The 18391-nt window shown below is 36.2% G+C and overlaps 1 long non-coding RNA gene across 2 annotated transcripts in view; it reads right to left on the minus strand.

Annotated features, from left to right (window-relative positions):
- LOC121076860 overlaps positions 1 to 18074 on the minus strand; it is an 80612-nt gene extending 62538 nt beyond the window's left edge. For both annotated transcript variants that reach the window (XR_005823763.1, XR_005823764.1), the window contains exon 1: positions 17804 to 18074. This is a non-coding gene — a long non-coding RNA (uncharacterized LOC121076860). The remainder of the gene's footprint in view (positions 1 to 17803) is intronic.
- Between the last annotated feature and the right edge of the window lie 317 nt (positions 18075 to 18391).

The following is an 18391-nucleotide window of genomic DNA, read 5'->3' on the forward strand; positions in this document are numbered from 1 at the left end:
TCTCCTCTGCCCTTATTCAAACTGCTGAAAGTATTGTGTACCTTTAATAGCTTCTTTTTCATCATCTCAGTGACCCTGAATAGTTTTTAAACTAAATAAACACTTACAACCAGTTATTGGCTGTCTTGTGGTTCAGCTGTCTTCCAGAATTAGCACTGAAAACACAAGAAGAACTCTGTTCTTCAACAGAAGACTAAAGAAAACTAACAAAAATAGTCCTCTGAATAAAAATATCACTCAGTCTAAAAAAAAAAAAAAAAAGGATGCATTTATAACATTAAGAACAGCAAACAATGACAGGGAATCTTAGTGTGCAATCTACAGAGGACCAAAAACCAGACACAGGAGGGAAATCAGAGGAATATCAAGAAATGAAATAATAGCATGGGAAAAAATACATAACATTGTAAATTGTAAAAATCCCTCAGGTAGATAGAGCAGCTGAATTCCTTATCCTCCTCTGCACTGTATACCTATGGAAAATGGAAGTAAAAAGTTATAGGAGTAAATACTGCTGTTTTTCGGGGCACCACGTGGGTATGGCTTTAATATAACAACACAAGGTGCAAACAAATGGTAAAATCAAGATCATGGTGATCCTTTGTTTGCTGCCTCTGGGCATTTTTTAAGTTAAACCTGCAACACCAACCTAATGTTGCCAGTTTGGAAAAAGACTGATAGCCTGACTCAGATGATCAGGGTCCCAATAGAAGCAGCCAGAGGTGAAGTTATGTCCTCATTTCAACAAAGTATTTAAGGATATTTCCTTTGTCTATTTGCATTTCAGAAAACATGAAAATTTAAGCATCAGTCAACCATGGGACTTAATCAGAGCCCTAAAAACAAGTCTCTATTTCAACTTCTAGGCAGGAGGTTGAAATGGGGACTTATGCACACAAAAAGTCTTCAGAAGGCATAGCAGGAAAAGCTGTACTGCAACATTTCAACAGCTGTGCTGCAAATGCAGTATGATTTAAAAAAAACAGGCAGCAGTGGTCTGCCTTCTCAAGTATAAACAGGAAAGGTTTTAGAATAGATGGATTATTCTCCTAATAAAATGTCCCTTTATTCAATCAAAGGACAACCACAGGGGCAAGTTCAGAGTCGGATGGCAGGATAAGAAGAGAGGAGGGGAAAATCTCTTTGACATTGAAAAACTTTGTTTCATTTCTCCAATGAACAAATATTAATACTTCATTTCTATCCATCCAAAAAGCAGACAGCCAAATGTATCCCCAGCAGTAAAGACACTGCCCTATTACCCTCACACTGTACACATTTAAACCAAAGGGCAAACAAATGTTGGCAAACAGGAATGTGATGACTTACAGTATTTGCTTTGCCACAGTAGCTGGGAGGAGAAAAAAATCCCCTGGAAAGATTAAGAAGCAAACATAAAACTGATCTTGAAATTCCTATTTGTTGATGCCCCAGGGCAGGTACTTTTTCAACATTACACCTATTTTTGAGAAGTACCTGCCCATTGGGGCACCTATACTACTACCTGGTCTGTTTTAAGACACAGAAACACTAACTCACTTGGTAAAAAATGAAATTAACCAACACTACCCTGATTAAAGCAGGTATTAGACATATAGAAAGTCTTCAGGAAAACATTTATTGAAAAAAATACTATTTAATTTTGAGGGACTTTATACAAGATGGAGGGAAACTGAATGTATTTAAAAGGACCTGAATTTTAACCCCAGGAATGATTCCTCATTTTATAAGCTCTCTAAACTGCAGATTGAAAATCAGGAGGAGGCTTAAATTCTATCCATCTACAAACTAGATTATTATGCTGCCTTAAAGGTTCCTTTTTCCTTCCTCCTCAATAATTTTGGCATTCACTGACTAAATCTTTTATCTGTGGCACATATGCAGGCTGGAATAATATTATTCTTAATGGACATAAGATGTTCTCACTGCTAGAATTGTTAATTTTTTTGAAGCTTTCATAAGATTACCTCACCCCCCACCTATTACTATTCTAGCCCCTAGCAGGAAGAGATGTTTTTTATTTGATGTTTACTAATTGTGTTTATTTCAAATACATCTAATTCTTAGCAAAGCTGCTGAGGTTCTGTTTGCACTTTAAATTCACAGGTTTACTGTAGAATGCCAGGCATATTGAGATGAATCAAACTCATCCGAGCATGAATGAAATGTAGTGAGAAAGTCCCTTCTGGCATCATTTCTGGGATTAGTAATTTGTGAAATTGTGGTGATGCAAGGGAACAGCATGAGAAAGCCATTTCCTTCCCTTTTGTCCAGTCTAAATGCAAATCTGAACTTTCTTGGCAGTTCATTTGCATATTAATGCATATAGTATTCCCCTCCAGAGATCACTTCAGATTTTCTAAATTAAGTTGGGTGGGTGGGCTGAAGGAAAGGAGTCATTTTTATCATACTACTACAGATACTCTTAGATACTTCACAGAAAGGCAGAAAACAGGCAATTATTTTACTTGCCCTATCACTATTTCATTTTGCCAACTGGTCCACTAAGGAGCTGCAGAGGATAAAAGGCAATGGTTGACCAGAAGGAGGGAAATGCTTCATGTCACTGAAGAAGAACAAACATGATGAAATTAAGAAAGGGTAAGAGTGCATACCAATCTAATTAGCATTTCTTACTAGTAGCTTGGGAAATGTCAGCCACCAGTTGGTGGCAAAATAAAGATGTAATGTGAGTAATAATGAATTAAATTGTGGCTATTTGCATTGAAATGCTAAGATAATGATCTGAAATTACGATTGTAAATATTCCCCTTGACAGTTGAAAATTGGACTTAAAGCTAATAGTACTTTGGATGAACTTTACGCCATGAAATCACTTTTAATGCTTTACGCTCCTTTTGGCTATGACAATGCATTTCAGAAAGTTAATTTACCTCTGTTTTGTTCAAGCTGTTTGGTAATTGATGCATACATCATGGAGGTTTTAATGAACAACTATGGGGATTATTTACCCTATTCACTAAGTATAACTGAAACACTTGATTACTACTTCTGAGCTGAATAAACCAATAGAGTCAAGCACAACAAATATTTTTGGCTAGGGATTGGAGGCAGTGACATCAGTAAAGATCTATTTAAATGCAAAGAAAAAGGCAACATTTCCAGAAGGTGTTTCAATATTTCAGATAGATCTCCTTGCATTAGCTGCAATTTATAGTTTCACTGTTAGCATTAGGAATCACTTAGGGAGAATTTACACCTGTATGTCTGCAAACCAGAAGTACCATCAGAGTAGGCTTAGACAACAAAACAGAAAAACAGTGGATATCTTCACAACATCTGTTGTGTAAATAGCTTTCCAGTAATAGTGCATTTAAAATGAAGGCTTATTTCCAGACTGCAATGCTTAGTTACACTGTAACATTATTTTTGCCATTATTTACAGATAAATGATGTAAAAACTATAAGATTACAGAGATTACATTATGCCATGCTCAGAAAAAGTGGTTTTGCACAATTAAAAGGAATCCTGAAGACTTTTAAAGAGTGATGAGGCTTCTGGATATCTTAGCTGAGATCTCTTTGACGGTACTTGCTTTCACAGAGTTCTCGTTTCTTGAAAGTGTCCTGCAATGGCAGTGAAAAATGGATGCACTTCAAATAATCACAAGTTTTCTCAGATATTGGACAGAATTTATAATTTACAGGGCTGATGAAATGGAGACTACCAAATCTATATTCAGTATATCAACCCCCAAAGTCTGCTTGTATAGTCAAAATTGCCTTTTTGTACTCCAGCAGAAGTCCTGCTTCTTTCCAACTACCATAGTTGTGGCATTTGCTGCTTTTTTGCACTTTCAAGAAATAGCTCTGTAGGCCATAATCTCATGATTGTATGAAGCTGTTTGCTTTCATGTACCAACTCTAGCATAGAATTGCTGAGCCAAACTACCTTCTCTTATTTATATGGATCATCTGCTTTGTTGATCATCCTTCCCTTTAAAGTTATTAGAAATACATATCAAATACATGAATGAAAAATATAGAAGAATAAAAGCCAGACAATGTTAGTATTTCCGATTTAATCGTTTTGCCACGAGAAAGTGCCTTGCAGTCTGACTATATGCAGCTTATGGTGCTTCAGGCTAGCTCTTTTCCTAGATCTGCACAGTTCATGCACAGTGCTCTTAACTGGGTTACCACGGACCAGATAAGAAATAAAATTCTATTAAATCATCTTGTGCTTGTTATATGCTATATATAGGGACATAACTAAGTGGAAATACCGTCATTGTATTTGTCGTGCATTATCCTACTGCAGGTCTAGTTAAGAAACTTCTTTTTCAGTTCAAATTTAGAGTCGAGCAAGTCACTGTATTTCTAGTCTTCCTAATGTTTTGTATTTTAGTCTTTCTGTATTATTTTTCTAAAACTCCTGTGGATGGATAAAATACATTTTCTATATCTATAGAAATATAATTGTTTAGGCAGCACAAAGGCCTTGCCAATGACCACATACCCTGTATTTGCTACATCCAGTGCGGTGCGTCCAGGAATGGATATAAAGCTGCATAGGTTCCCACAGCCCACAGGAGTTAAATAAGAAGAATTTAAGGTATCTTAGAAAATTACCAGAAGAGTACATTGGTATTCCCACTAGTGGAGAAACACTATGCATCCCTGGGCACCTGTCTTTAACTGTGGTAGCCTAAAAAGAACATAAAACACATAACCACAACATCTCTAACATGGAGAAGCACAGAAAAGAGATGTCTATCTACTTATCGCTTTGATGTAGTGATTGAAATGCTTACATTACAGACTTGCTAAAGGTCTGATTTTCAGCAGCTTTGTTTTTTTGTTTATGTATTTGGTGAAAAATGGTGATGGGAAATGCTGTGGATGCGAACAAAAGTTTGAACATACATATACTCTTAAGGCTCCTGACTTTTCTGTTTTGCCTGTTACCTTATCATTAACACATTTGGATATCTGACAGCCTTGATTTTTAAGTGGAGTAGGGGGATGGAGGGAGGTTGCTTTCTGTGAACAGTGTTACTGTTTAAACAGTTCCAGTTTAACTTTGAAAAGCACCTTCCTTTCAGGTCAATAAAATGGCTGCAGGCCAAGTTCCCATCTGTGCTGAACTTGTATTTGCTGGCTAGAGACAATTTTCTACTAGACCTGTTTAAAAGGAGAGCGGTGTAGCATGATTACTCTCTGCTAGCACGTGTCTAAATGTAAGTTCAGTAGCTACTATATCTCAAAAAAACCTTTCGGTCACACCACTATAATATAACCTATACTGTAATTCCCCCCCCCCCCCCAAAAAAAAAATAGTAAGGCCTTAGTGATGAAAGCTGGGATACTCGAGTTCCATTGCAATTATTTACTAAATAAATTCAAAGAATTCCAAGGAATGCAGCTCTGAGGTGTCCTGGAGGAGAGAAAAGAAAAAGTTCCCCATGAAACTAAACAGACTTTCTTCTCCTCTTTCCTGCTTCACTCCCACGTACACGCTCCAGCTATATGAATTGATGACTTATTTTCTCCATAATTCTTGTCATTTGCCTTTATGAAGAAATACCAAATATTTCACCAAAACATTCTGAAAATTTCTGCATTACTATGTAGGCCTGAGACCTCAGCTATGTTGCTCAGAAAGCACAGTAGCTTCCTCATTCAATCTATAGGCGGAGAGGTCTATGCTGGCTCTACCTAGGTTTCACCATGCTTAACCAGCAGACTTTGTACTTCCATTGTACTTCAGTGGAAAACAAGCATAACAATTTTACCACATCTCTGCTTAGTGAAGTAAGAATACCACCAAGTCATATGATAATTTTGAGAAAAAAATTGTTTCAATCTGATACTAAAAAAACACATCCTCTCCTCTTTTGTTCCTTGTCCCCCTGTATACTACCATAAACCAATCAGACAAATGAATGTATGACCTTTGTCTCCTCTGTAAATCCTGTCCTTTCTCTCTAGGATGGATTGACAACCATTACCTTATCTGTACATATTCCATGGAAGTGGTCCTGCATCTTTGAGAATGGGGAAGAATAAATTCCCTAATTGGTGCTGAAAGTGAAACTACAACATGGAGAGAATTTGATGGTGACAAGACTGCACAGGAGATATAAAAGACACAGCTGTTCACAAGAGAATGCCACAGTATGTCTGCAGCAAAACACAGCAACAACGTGAGAAACAAAGCAGAACAAGAGATGACAAGGAGAGGGACATTCTGGAAGGCTGAAGACAGGTTGCCTGAAACGCTGACCTATTCGATAAATAGGTCAGCCTGCCATATGTAATGAGCTATTGCAGTATGTTGTAAAACTGCTGCAAGAAACCACTGCTATAGCTTTATCTCTTTCCTATTAGGAGTAAAGGTCAGGCACAAGCTCCTTCTGTTGCTCTTGGCTGTTCTAAGTGAAGGCCATGGAAGGAACCCATTACAGAATAAAAGCGAATAGCTCCAGGCTCATAAGTTGCATTGCCAGTGGGGAGGCATACTGCTAATAAAATCGGCTGGTAGTAAATCATTTAATTTCTTGGCTGTTCCTACCCTCGTTTTCAGATGGAAGTTGATGTTTTAAGAGCTTTAAAATTCAGCCCTGATCAGGAAATGAATTTAGTTGTTTGAAAAGCAGCTGTTAGAAACAGCTTTTTTCCTTCTTTAGCCCCAGTGGAGCTCAAAATCAGCTGCTGATAGATACAACTGTACAATCCTCTGTTTTTTATTTTATTTTTAAATAAACTACAATGAAATAGCCTTTTTCATTAGCATACTGTTTCATCAGTCTTGCTAGGGCTTGCTACAGAAGGACTGTCTGTAAGATTGCTTACCCATGTGAGAGCCTCTGAGCCTGGGTTGTACCTGTGCTTCTCTCTGCTGAGCGACTGTAGAAAATTACTCCATTACTCTGTGCTCTTGTCCCTGGTCCTGTTTTAGGACATCATCTCTTTATGATGACTGAAAGTGAAGAATTATAACTGCAATCTGAATGTTACTTTCAAATATTAATTGAATTTTTTTTTTTGTCTTGTCCAATAACTGAGATTGATTTCATTCCACAGGGGTTTATATACCATATAAAATTAAGGTAAGTTAGTACAGTTCTTGCCAAACCATTGCAATGGAAAGTGCTTATATTCTAACAAAATGATTACTTCAATATGAGAAGGTTTAGCTAAGGTGTAAAGGTTTTAACAACCTGCTCATAATAGGACTCTTGGCATCATAAAATAAGATTCTGAAAAGTAGACTATGTTAAGAAAAATAAAGTTTAAATAAATAAAAAAAGATTATTATATTTTCTTCATGGAATAGTCTAGGATACTAGCTACCGATTTTAACACAAAAATAGAGATTGCATGACTGAAAAATGTCACTTATGAACTTCAATATAAGCCTCTGACAGCTAACCTATTTTCCTGAAGTGAGGTAAAAAATTAGTAGAGGGAAATCAAACAGTTTCATGATACCAGGCAGAGGAACAAACATTTCTGGTATGTTTAACAAAAGTAATTATGGTAAGACTGGCAAAAATTTGCTGCTTAAGAACTTTATATTTTTTAATTTTCATGCTACCATAAGTATTTCCTCTTTCAGTGTTTCCAAAAACATTACTATCAGCATTAATAGTATGTGATGGAAAGTGGAAGACTCTCACCTAAGCCATTCCATACTCATCTTTTTGTTTGCCTCTAGCATTCCATGAATTTTCAGAGACAATTCTTTAAATATAATCAAAAGAAGGTAGTTATTAATCCTGAAAAAGTAGAGAATTGGTCATTCTTTACTTTTGCTAAAAACAGAACATGATTATGAAAAGCTTGTAGATTTATCTGAAAAAAATCATTACATTTTGAGAATGTCCGAATAGAGGAAAAAAGGAACAATTGGTTAAAAAGGAATTTAACAGATATTTAAGCCCTTATTTATTGAAACCAATTGAAATCCTTTTCAATTCCAACTTTGTCTTAGGGTTTGGATGAAAGTATGTTCAAGTCCTTACAGTATCTTCTGAGATTCTATTTTTAGCCCTGTTACTACTTTGCTCTGCAGTTCTAAACACAATACTTCCATTTCAATGGAAGTATTCATTTCCCTTAATTTTCCTTCCTATTTTTACTAATAAAGCTCTGCCAACTCACAAAGCATCTTAGAACATAAAAATATGACCAGTAACTTACAGTACTTATGGTATTGGGATGTACTTATACATTGCAGTTATTAATTTGTTGGGCTAACCTAGATATACATAACCAGTGCATTAATACAGTAATTCAGTTGTTTAAACAAGCAATGTAGAAGACATCCATTTTGTGTGATAACGAACGATTAACAATAAAGACTGATAGATGTAGAATTTCAGCCTCAGATAATTATAGCCTCTGCAGTGAGCATCCAGTAAGCTGTTGATGTGTATAAACAATTCCCCAACTATATGTAACTGTGCCTGTATGCTTTGTAATAACTGTTTTGTCTGATGGTATCCAGATTTTACTCCAGAGCACGTTATTATACAAGTACAAATAAAAGGCTAACTATTTTAGTAACTCCTCCTTTCCACTTTAAACATTTATTCCATTATTGCAGATGTACCTTGGCTTTGTGGGATATACAATGCAGGTACAAAAATTCTGTTATCTATCACGTATTTGCGATTAAAGTATCCAAGCAGATGGTAAAGTACAAATACTACCAGAAATAATACATAGGATGTCTTTTGATTAAAAATAGTTGCTGAAACAGACAACTTACTTGCTTACAAAGTTATAGATTCTTATTTTCTTTTCAGTTTGTATGTTTCCAGCAGTACTTCAAGAAAAACAAATACATATATATATATATATAAATATATATAGCTTGTATGGACACTTGTAAGGCCTCTGAAAAAATAAAAATAAGCGATTTTGAAATATATTCTCTTTCTCCCAAAATTAAGTACACAATAACATTAATAATGTAAGCTTCTCCCACATATTTTTGTTTGGCATTCTTTCAATAAAAAAAGATCACCACCCATCAATTCCAATATCGTGTTTCTAGTACACTCCCTTTCTGTTGTCCATTTAGAATTGTAGATCCCTTGACCTTCATCCATCTTCCTTTTTTCAGGTCTTGCTCCCTCTCCTACTTCAGTTGTTTTCAGTTTCTGTATCCCCATCTTCTTCCAGGAAAGTTGATACTTTTCCTTTCAGTGGTACCCAGGAAAGCCCACTGTGGATTTCACTAAGAGGGCAAATACAAACTAATCGCATCTAGATATATCCTCCAAGTCTCCAATTATCAGCAGTTAATTAGCTCCCTATAAAGCCTGATCATTATAGCCCTGATGAATTTTTCTTCTATAAATTTCTCTAATCCTTTTTAGACCTTGTTTCTACTCTGTCTCCAAAACAACCTGTAGCAATGAGTTCCACAATTGCAGTATTGCTGAGCAAATGTACAGCTGATAAACATGGACTTATTACTCATTTTAGTGCAATTTTTATGCTTGTCACAGTTTAGGAATGTGTCCTTAAATGCTTATGGGATATGCACATTAGCCTGGCTTTATAATCTAAGACATGCAAATTGGTCTTTATACCAATGTAAAATCCATTAAGTCAATGGAGTTTCACATGGATGCATGGTCTGCCAACACAGATTGAATTACAGGTTGAGGGCTGTAATTGTAGCAAACAGTACATAATTATCAGAATGACACTTTTTGTTACCTCTGAACACTAAGAGTATTTCCTATACTATAAACGTTATTCAGAAAGATAAAACAGCTCCCTTACAAAAAATAAAATGAAAAGCTACAAAAAAGCCACAGCCTATTTTTAGTACTTCCATTTGTCATGAAGTGACAGAGGAGTCAAAACTTGGAATGAGTAAAATAAGGAAAAAATGTATATGAAACTTCAGTAATGTCTAGTAGTTGCATTGTGCAACTGTACTCATCAAAAGCTATCCTGACAATTTTTTCATACTAAGTTAACAGAAAGTATAATTATTTGTTTATATTTGGAAGTTCTAAGAATTCTGTGTACGTATTTCATTTGACTGTATCACAGAAGAATAATTTATTGCAGCTACCTAACAAAAAGCTCCCAAATCTGGCCGGTTCAATTTCTCACTCATTTCCTTCAGAATGTCTTCTCAATATTGCTGTAAGATTTAATCTCTCCAGCCCTGTACTATAAACTTCTAGACTGTAACAAACCTCAGCCTCAAAAATGCCAAACACAATGAAAAATGGAAATCACCACAGATTAAGCTGGTCTCAGAGCTCCTCTGAGCCTCAATCACTGGCTCCTGGGTTACTGCCTGAGCTGAATATGCAAGCTTACCGCTACCACCCACACCAGTATTGATGCTCTGTGCTATGTTACCACAGTGAAGTGCCCAAGGGAAAAAAAACAAAACAAAACAAAAAAACACATCCATCAAATTATTCCCCTTCCCCTCTTTTCCTTCTGCTTCTTCAACAAGAACATAGCATGGGAGATGGCTAACAATATATGAATTCAATTTTGAACAATGCTAGCTTTTCTTAACCTGTACCGCAAAACACTTGCTAAGGATTATTAGTTAAAAACAAAACAAAAACAACAAAAAATATTTTTTAAAGAACTTATCAGTATGTTAAAACACCTACAGGGCTGATTAGAGAATACCTTCTCTTTTTTCTCACTGTAGCGAGGTAGGGATTGGTCTATTCTCCCACCTGCCTGGTGACAGGACGAGGGGGAATGGGCTAAAGTTGCGCCAGGGGAGGTTTAGGTTAGATATTAGGAAAAACTTCTTTACCTAAAGGGTTGTTAGGCATTGGAATAGGCTGCCCAGGGAAGTGGTTGAGTCACCATCCCTGGAGGTCTTTAAAAGACGTTTAGATGTAGTCCTTAGTGATATGTTTTAGTGAAGGACTTGTTAGTGTTAGGTCAGAGGTTGTACTCGGTGATCTTGGAGGTCTCTTCCAACCTAGACAATTCTGTGATTCTGAAATGTTCCTTTAAAAATTAATAAATAAATATATATACATAGCTTAGTTCAGCTCTGTTTTCTTATTCTAAGAAGTAAAACTAGGTACATAGGTGGTGTAAATGTATCACTTCAGGAAAGTTAAGAGAACTAAAATGATTTAAGACACCAGCTGAGGAGCTGGCTGCACACATGGAGCTATCATTACATTACAGGAAGACAAACAATGACTACCTGTTTAAAGTGTATGGATTCCCACTGACTCCGCATAACTGCATGCATACATTTGCACGCTTTCTGACACCAGCTTAGCTTGGTCAGAACAATGCTTTGCTTAATTTCAGTGCACACAGTTGTATGTTATAGACAAACATGTCCTGCTGTATAACAAGCAGCTCTCTAACACACAGTAACTGACAAAGGAACAATTAATTCTGACATGAAGGTTCTCTCACAGTGTGTTGGCTCTTAAATTATTGATAGTGATATAGAGAATACAGAGCCATAAGAGTACAGCTGCTTCAGGTGCTTTTTTTTTTTTTTAATAAAAAAAGACAGTTATATGCCTTAACTGACAATCTATGGAGATTAAAGGTAATTCACCTTCCTCAAACCTCAGGTTTTAAAAAAACCGTTAAACAACAGCTTTGATGTCATTCTCTGAAACCAAAACCCAACGTAGAGTACCTGGAACCCTGCTGATTAAGAACAGTGATTTCCCAGAACAAAAACTAAGAAGTGTAATTTGAATCAGACTGTTTGCTATAATGTTCATATGCAATTTTCATTATCATAATCCAACTTCAACAGTTCTGCAGACCAACTGAGGTCCTCAGTGGGACATGCAACCAGAAATTCATGAGCATCATGGCAGGCATGAGAGTGTAATGCAAACATGTATCCAACTGATAGGACTTCTGTGATTAAAAACATTACAGTACAAAACAATCATTGAGAGTTTACTTTTAATTTACTTTATAATCAGCTTTATTTTAATCAGAAAATTGTATCTAGCAAAGCTCATTAAATGATATCTAGAAGGAATAAAATAAACCCTTACTACTATGCTGATAGTTTTTATGTAAAGTTTAGTTAGTTTATACCCAATGAGCAAGTTACAAGCAGTGAAATATAATGCAAAATACTAGATGTGATACAATCCAGTCATCTATTTAAAAAAAAAGTATGAATTATATTGAACACAAGATGTTTTTGTCATCATATGGAAATGAATGACACTATTAACTTATTTTTCTTTATAAAGACTGTCAAAAAGATGGGCTAATGGCTTTTTGCAGTTTTTAAACACCAATTGACTTTTAGGGCCAATACCTCTGTATTATTTTTCACCTAACCTCTATGACAACAAATAAACTGTCTGGCTTTCATAAAACACGTTATTGAGCAGGTATTAAGTCTAGATAGGGGTCTGAAAAAAAAAAAAGAGTTTGGAGCATGGAGCTGAGCTAAAGCACTCCTCCCATTTCCCAGGAAAATTCCAGAAGCTCCTGGCGCCACTTGATTCCACCTGCCACTGGTAGTAGGGCTTACTGAAAAGTATGTAAGGATTTAATGGTGTTATGCTCACATTAAAATGAATTGCTTTGCATAGATTTTCGTTGAAATGTGATTAGTGATGCCTAGCATTACTTAACCAACTTCTCGCATTTCATTAAAACAAGACCCCCAAAAAACAATGCTGCATGTCTTGTGCAAATCAAGTTCTTATACTGCTTTCCCAACATGCCTAAACATAGCAAGGAATGATCTATTGAATACAGGACATTTAAGTGTAGATAATGTCTTTGCTCACTACCCAGTTAACTTGGTTACTGTTCTTCATATTCACATTGCATTGGTTTTTTATAGATACACTTCTGAAACTGAGCTTTTAGTGAACACCACAACCATTTACCAGAATTGCTGCAGGTGTAGTAGTGATTCTGGGAGAGAACTCAAGGGAAGGAAAGCATCTTAACTATGAAGCCAAGAAAGGGAACTATCTGCAACCAGCAAATATGAGGGCTGCAAATAAGGTTGTAGTCATATAGTATAAACCAACAGTTACTATTTAAAAATCAGTATGTTAGTTTTGATGCTGGGGTTGGGTTAAGACTGCACACATGGTCAACTATGGCTCAGCTATTAAGCAATATCTTGCCAAACCGTGCAATTGATTACTTCTAATCATGTGACAACAACTTAACATGTCAAGGGAGGTATACTCCAATGCAAATTATTTTTCACCATCTGTTTATTGCACAAATATTTTTACTCCCTCCATTAGTTACCATCTGCAGGATAATATCAGTCAGTTTATAAAACTTTATGTCAAAATGCAAACAATAAAGCCAATTCACCATCATTGACTTCTTTGCAATATTCATACAGAATTAATCCCAACTGTTCTGTTGTAAAGATATAATTCTATAGGTTCCTAAATCAAGTCAATTTTAAATGGAATTGGAAAATATTATTCAGTAATTTAGATGTCTAAATGATGAAAAGCAGATGCACTGTTAAGCACACGTTATTTTATCACACCAGGTTTCTCCTATACCTGGTTGTAAGAAAATAATGTTATCTAAATACTTAATGACTCCAACAAACCAAAGGAAAAAAAAAAATAGCAAAACAGAACCTCCATAAAATATTCGCTTTCTATTAACATGGCTAAAAAAATCACTGAGTTACATGTAACCAGATGTCCTTTAGAAGGTTGATTCAGAAACTGCCCTTGAAAAATCAAGTTATTGTAGTCCAGTTAACTTGTTCTTTAGCTAACATATCTGGGAAAAGAACACTTAATTTTAATCATTTTTCCTTTTTTTTTTTAAATTACTAATAATGATATTTACTACACCTGATTTTTACTTTTTACAATTAAAAGCCTTCAAGTTTTAATATTTTCATCATAACAAAATTTAACATTTTGCTCAATGCAACATTGCATTGTTTTATTTGGTAAATACTGAAAACAACATTCTTTTTCAGAACAGAAAATTCTAATCTAGTGATTTCACAAGCAAATTCCACGGAACAATATTGTTCCATGATATTTATGTCAATGGTTCACAGTATAGATCAGGAATCTATAGGTGCCATGAACATAACCCTAGAGGCATTGTAGAAATATCAAGCAACTTACTAAGAGAAGCATGATATATATCAATGAGATTTATATAAATCCTCTCTACTTCAGCACAGAAGCACTGGTAAAACAGATGCTGGCTTGCTAACTGCTTGTGACAGTGAGGTCTACTTCCTGTAGAAGCTTAACCCTTAAAAATGCACACAACCTGTACAAGAATTTCAGCACTGACTGTATGTATTCATCAAGGGGACATGCATTTTCTTCCTGCTTTAACAAAAGCTTTGCCATAGTCATAACACCATATTCTGCGTAGTTCAGATGAACTTATTTTGCAAGAGCAGGAGTACATGTCAGCTTATGCTATCCTCTCTACAGAGAAGTGCTTGCAGTTTCCTTACCAGTGGCAATAATTAAAATATATTAAATTCAGCAGCACTGAGGTAAAGACTCACTGATCAGAGTGCAGAACACTTCAGACAAAGGCCTATCACCCCTCCTTGTATTTCATACCCACAAATTAGATTACTGATTCTGGCTCATAAATATTTAGGAAAACTTGTCCTTCTAGTGGGTATACATCTCTTTATCGCGTGATGCTTCTGAGGCACACATCCAACAGCAAGGCTGTGTGATCTCAAAAATACCATCTAGTTTCCTGTTTCCCCATATCATTTCTCAAGTACCTTTTCTTCTCTTTGTTTCTAACTGCTTCACTTGCAGAAAAGAAAAAGGGGAGAATGTTGCATGTAAATTCAATCCTCATTATACACAAACAGTGCTCACAGAAATTGGGCAAGTACATACCATTTCCCTAACTCTGAGTTGTGACTCACATGCAGAAATTCACCATTCCATGTTTTGGCTCTGATATTTAACCTTTACTGTATATGTACACTGTATTTAGAAGACCACTAACAAATCCAGGTAGAGAACTGATCCATACGGATAGGTAATGCAAATACATAATGTGCACTTGCATTTTGGCAAAACAATGAAGAACTTGCAGATATACAAAATGAAACCATTCTGAAGATCTCTACATCTAGCTTCATAGGAAAAGTAATACTACAGTTATTTAAAAGACTGTAACACTGCTATATTTACTGCAATACTCTCTAGAATGCTTACACCAACAATCCCAAGAAAACAAATAGATTTACATTTTTTAAACATCTAAAGGAAATAGATTTGTTCAGGGTTTCTTAGAATACATAGCGTGCCATTTGCCACTGTCAGGTCCAACTCTCACAAAACAGAATGACAGATGTGAGGGTGAGGGTTTTCAGCAATGACATCTGGATTTACTATAATTTAAGAGCATTTTAAATGCCAAAGATTAAGCTTTAAAAGAAGTATCAATGTAAAGAACACATAGAGAGTACAAAGTGGTGAAGTACACTTGACTGAAGGGATCAAACACTAAAATGACAGAGCTCCACATCTCATGAAGGCTCATTAACCACACAGCTGACCACTAGAAAGTTCTTCCAACATTCTTTATTGACCATGAATAGAAAGGTGATTGAATAATGAGGAAAGAAAAAAAGAAAAAGAAACAAGGACAATTGGAGTTTAGAGGGACTGGGAAATAGACATTTTGCAGTAGAAGGAAAGATGTGCCAGTTTAATGTACAGCAGCAATTAGGTTTGTTGATAATGAAGAAATTCATCAGATCTGAAATCTGGATAAAAAAACAAACAGCATTTAACCACCTCTGTAAGCTCAACTCCAAGAAGGCATATCAACTTCACTGGGACTTTTTAAACAAAAAAAAAAAAAAAAAAAAAAAGAAGGAATGAAAACCTAAGACTAGGAGGACTTTTTTTTTTTTTTTTAAAGTCTCTTTCTACTTAGCCTTCTGTTTCTTCTATATGTATTGCTGGAATATATGACTCTTTTTGCATTGAATTTGCCAATATTCACCACCTCCTCAGAGAAGCATCATGCACCTTAAGTATTGTGTTCTTGGCTTACTTCAAGGTAAGTCCTTGAAAACTTTTGTGAATGATTCTAGAGGCAAAGATAAATCAAAGTATAGCACTACTATGTAAGTCTGATATCTACGGCCTTAGATGGACAGGATGCTTCTTCGAGTAAATTAATTCTAATGAATAATATGATTATTCAGTGCCCCAAAATACTCTTGCTCTTTTCTTCAAAATACATACACAAGGCTCCATCCACTATTGGCATTCTAATTAAAACAGTTCATGCACAAAACAAGGTCAGAAGAAAAACAGATTCTGGCTTAAATAAATAAATAAACAAACTTTTGTCACTTGGAAACGTTAACTTACTCCTCTTTAAGCTCTTCCAATCCCTTGTTGCATGACTAACTTATTCTAAAAATACTAATTAGTATAGTTTTTTGACTATATTATAAATGTAGAATTCTCTTTGCCATTTCCTCTGCAAGTACAGAATTCAGTACGGAAAACAATAGTTAATACCTTGCATTTTACCATCACATAGTTCCCAGATTTCAGTTTCCCCTACTGGAAATTTCTGCCTGAAACAATAGTTTAACTCACAAGTAAGTAATTCTCCAATTGAGTCCTGGATTGGAGAATGAGGAGGCTTTTTTATTTTAATTGTTTTCTATTTGTTATTGAAACTATTTCTCCATACTAAATCTACTTGTGAGAGAATCACATTAAAAAGGCATAGAGGATTGTAATAATGTTATTCTTCTGGCTTTGAAAGACTATTTAAATCTTTTCTACAACACGATATAGGCCAAATTGAATTGGATAGAGTGTAGGGGGATTACTGCATGGTAGCCACACATCATCCCATTAATCACACTCTAACCTTTCAACCTGTTCAGCACCCTCTCCTCACATACTACATCCAGATTCTTCAGCACAGCAAAGGATAAGTAACCAGATGGAACCTGGTGGTTCCTGCTTTTTCATTACTCAGTGATTTTATCTCAACTGTTCTTAAGCTGTCAAAGATGGCAATCACACTTCTCCAAACTTGTATATACAGACCACCTTCAGTAGGCTCAATTTATCAGGCCTAGATCCATTAAACGTTAAGCTCTCTGCCCTGAGATTTGAATTGAGAAACTTATATGAGGCAGCATCTATGCTTGTTGTCTCTACTTGGCATAGAGAGAGTCTGGCACTTTGTCATTCTATAAAAAATTGGTGTTATGATGAGTGGTGGCGCTGCTTTGAGCTAATCAAAGCAGGAAGTGGGAACTTGAGTCATCCGAAGCTGCACCTTTCCTGAAACACCTATATATCTGACTTCAACTCTCTGCAGTCAAGTCTTTTTAGAACCACATAAGTAAACTTGGAAACAAACAAACAAAAAAAAACAGAAACAGAAAAGCCAAAAATACTGGTCAAGCCATTAAGCAGAGAGCTCTAAAAATAAACCCTTACCTGTGCACTCATACAGTGATCTGTTTGCAACAGTGCTTTGGAATGGCATTCTGGATGGAGCAGCCAGTCCCTGTAGGGGACTCGGACATGCTGCCCTCCTGCCTGCCTTCTTTGTCTCTTTCCCTCCCTCTGAAATTTGCCTTTGGGGCTGCTCACTGCTGCCAACAGCAGCTCCAGGTATCCCACTTGCTGGCTGTTTGCCAGAAGCCAGCACCCTGCCCAGCCGCCATTTCAGGACAGGCTGAACTGTAGCCTTCCTATCTTCCTACCATGTGTGCCCTCCTCAGTAAACCACAGGAATAAAGGATCTAGACAGTTAACAGACAACGCATTTAAACAATTCAGCTAAGTACCACAGTCAAAAACCTCACCTTTCTAAACATCTCTGTCAGGCTTTATTTAAAAGTAAAACCAGAAATTCCCCTGGAGTGAGGCCTTTCCTCAAAGGAACGATCCCCATTCTTCTCACAAAATGGCGGCAACCGCGTTGTGTGGGAGAGGCTGCAGGCTGAGGTAGCACCCAGTGGCGGTCCCTCAGAAGCAGCATGATCTACAGGGCAGTATTGCTCCTCTTGTTGAAACTGTGCTACAGGACAGGAAGGTGACCACTTAACAGCATCAGAAAGCACAAATATGGCAGGAAGGGAGGTAAGTAGAGGGGTTGAGGAATCACACCTGTGTGGAGGTTCTGTAATTAATCTAGCAGATGTTGTGCATAAATGAGTAACCAGAGTTTGTTTGTTTGTTTGTTTGTTTTCCCTAAAGAGTATATTCTCTTAGGTTCTAGAGATAGTGCCTCCCTTTACTTTTTCAACATACAGTTATTCTTGGCAGAATTACTCAATTTTGGTAAGGAATGTAGAAAAATACATCCTCAGTAGGCCTGTCTCCTCAGAGGTGGACATTTGTAGGTTTGAGTAGACAGCATAATATAATGTTCCCTACATGAATATCCATTA

The sequence above is a fragment of the Cygnus olor genome, chromosome 12 (assembly GCF_009769625.2).
Source record: "Cygnus olor isolate bCygOlo1 chromosome 12, bCygOlo1.pri.v2, whole genome shotgun sequence".
Taxonomy (NCBI): domain Eukaryota; kingdom Metazoa; phylum Chordata; class Aves; order Anseriformes; family Anatidae; genus Cygnus; species Cygnus olor.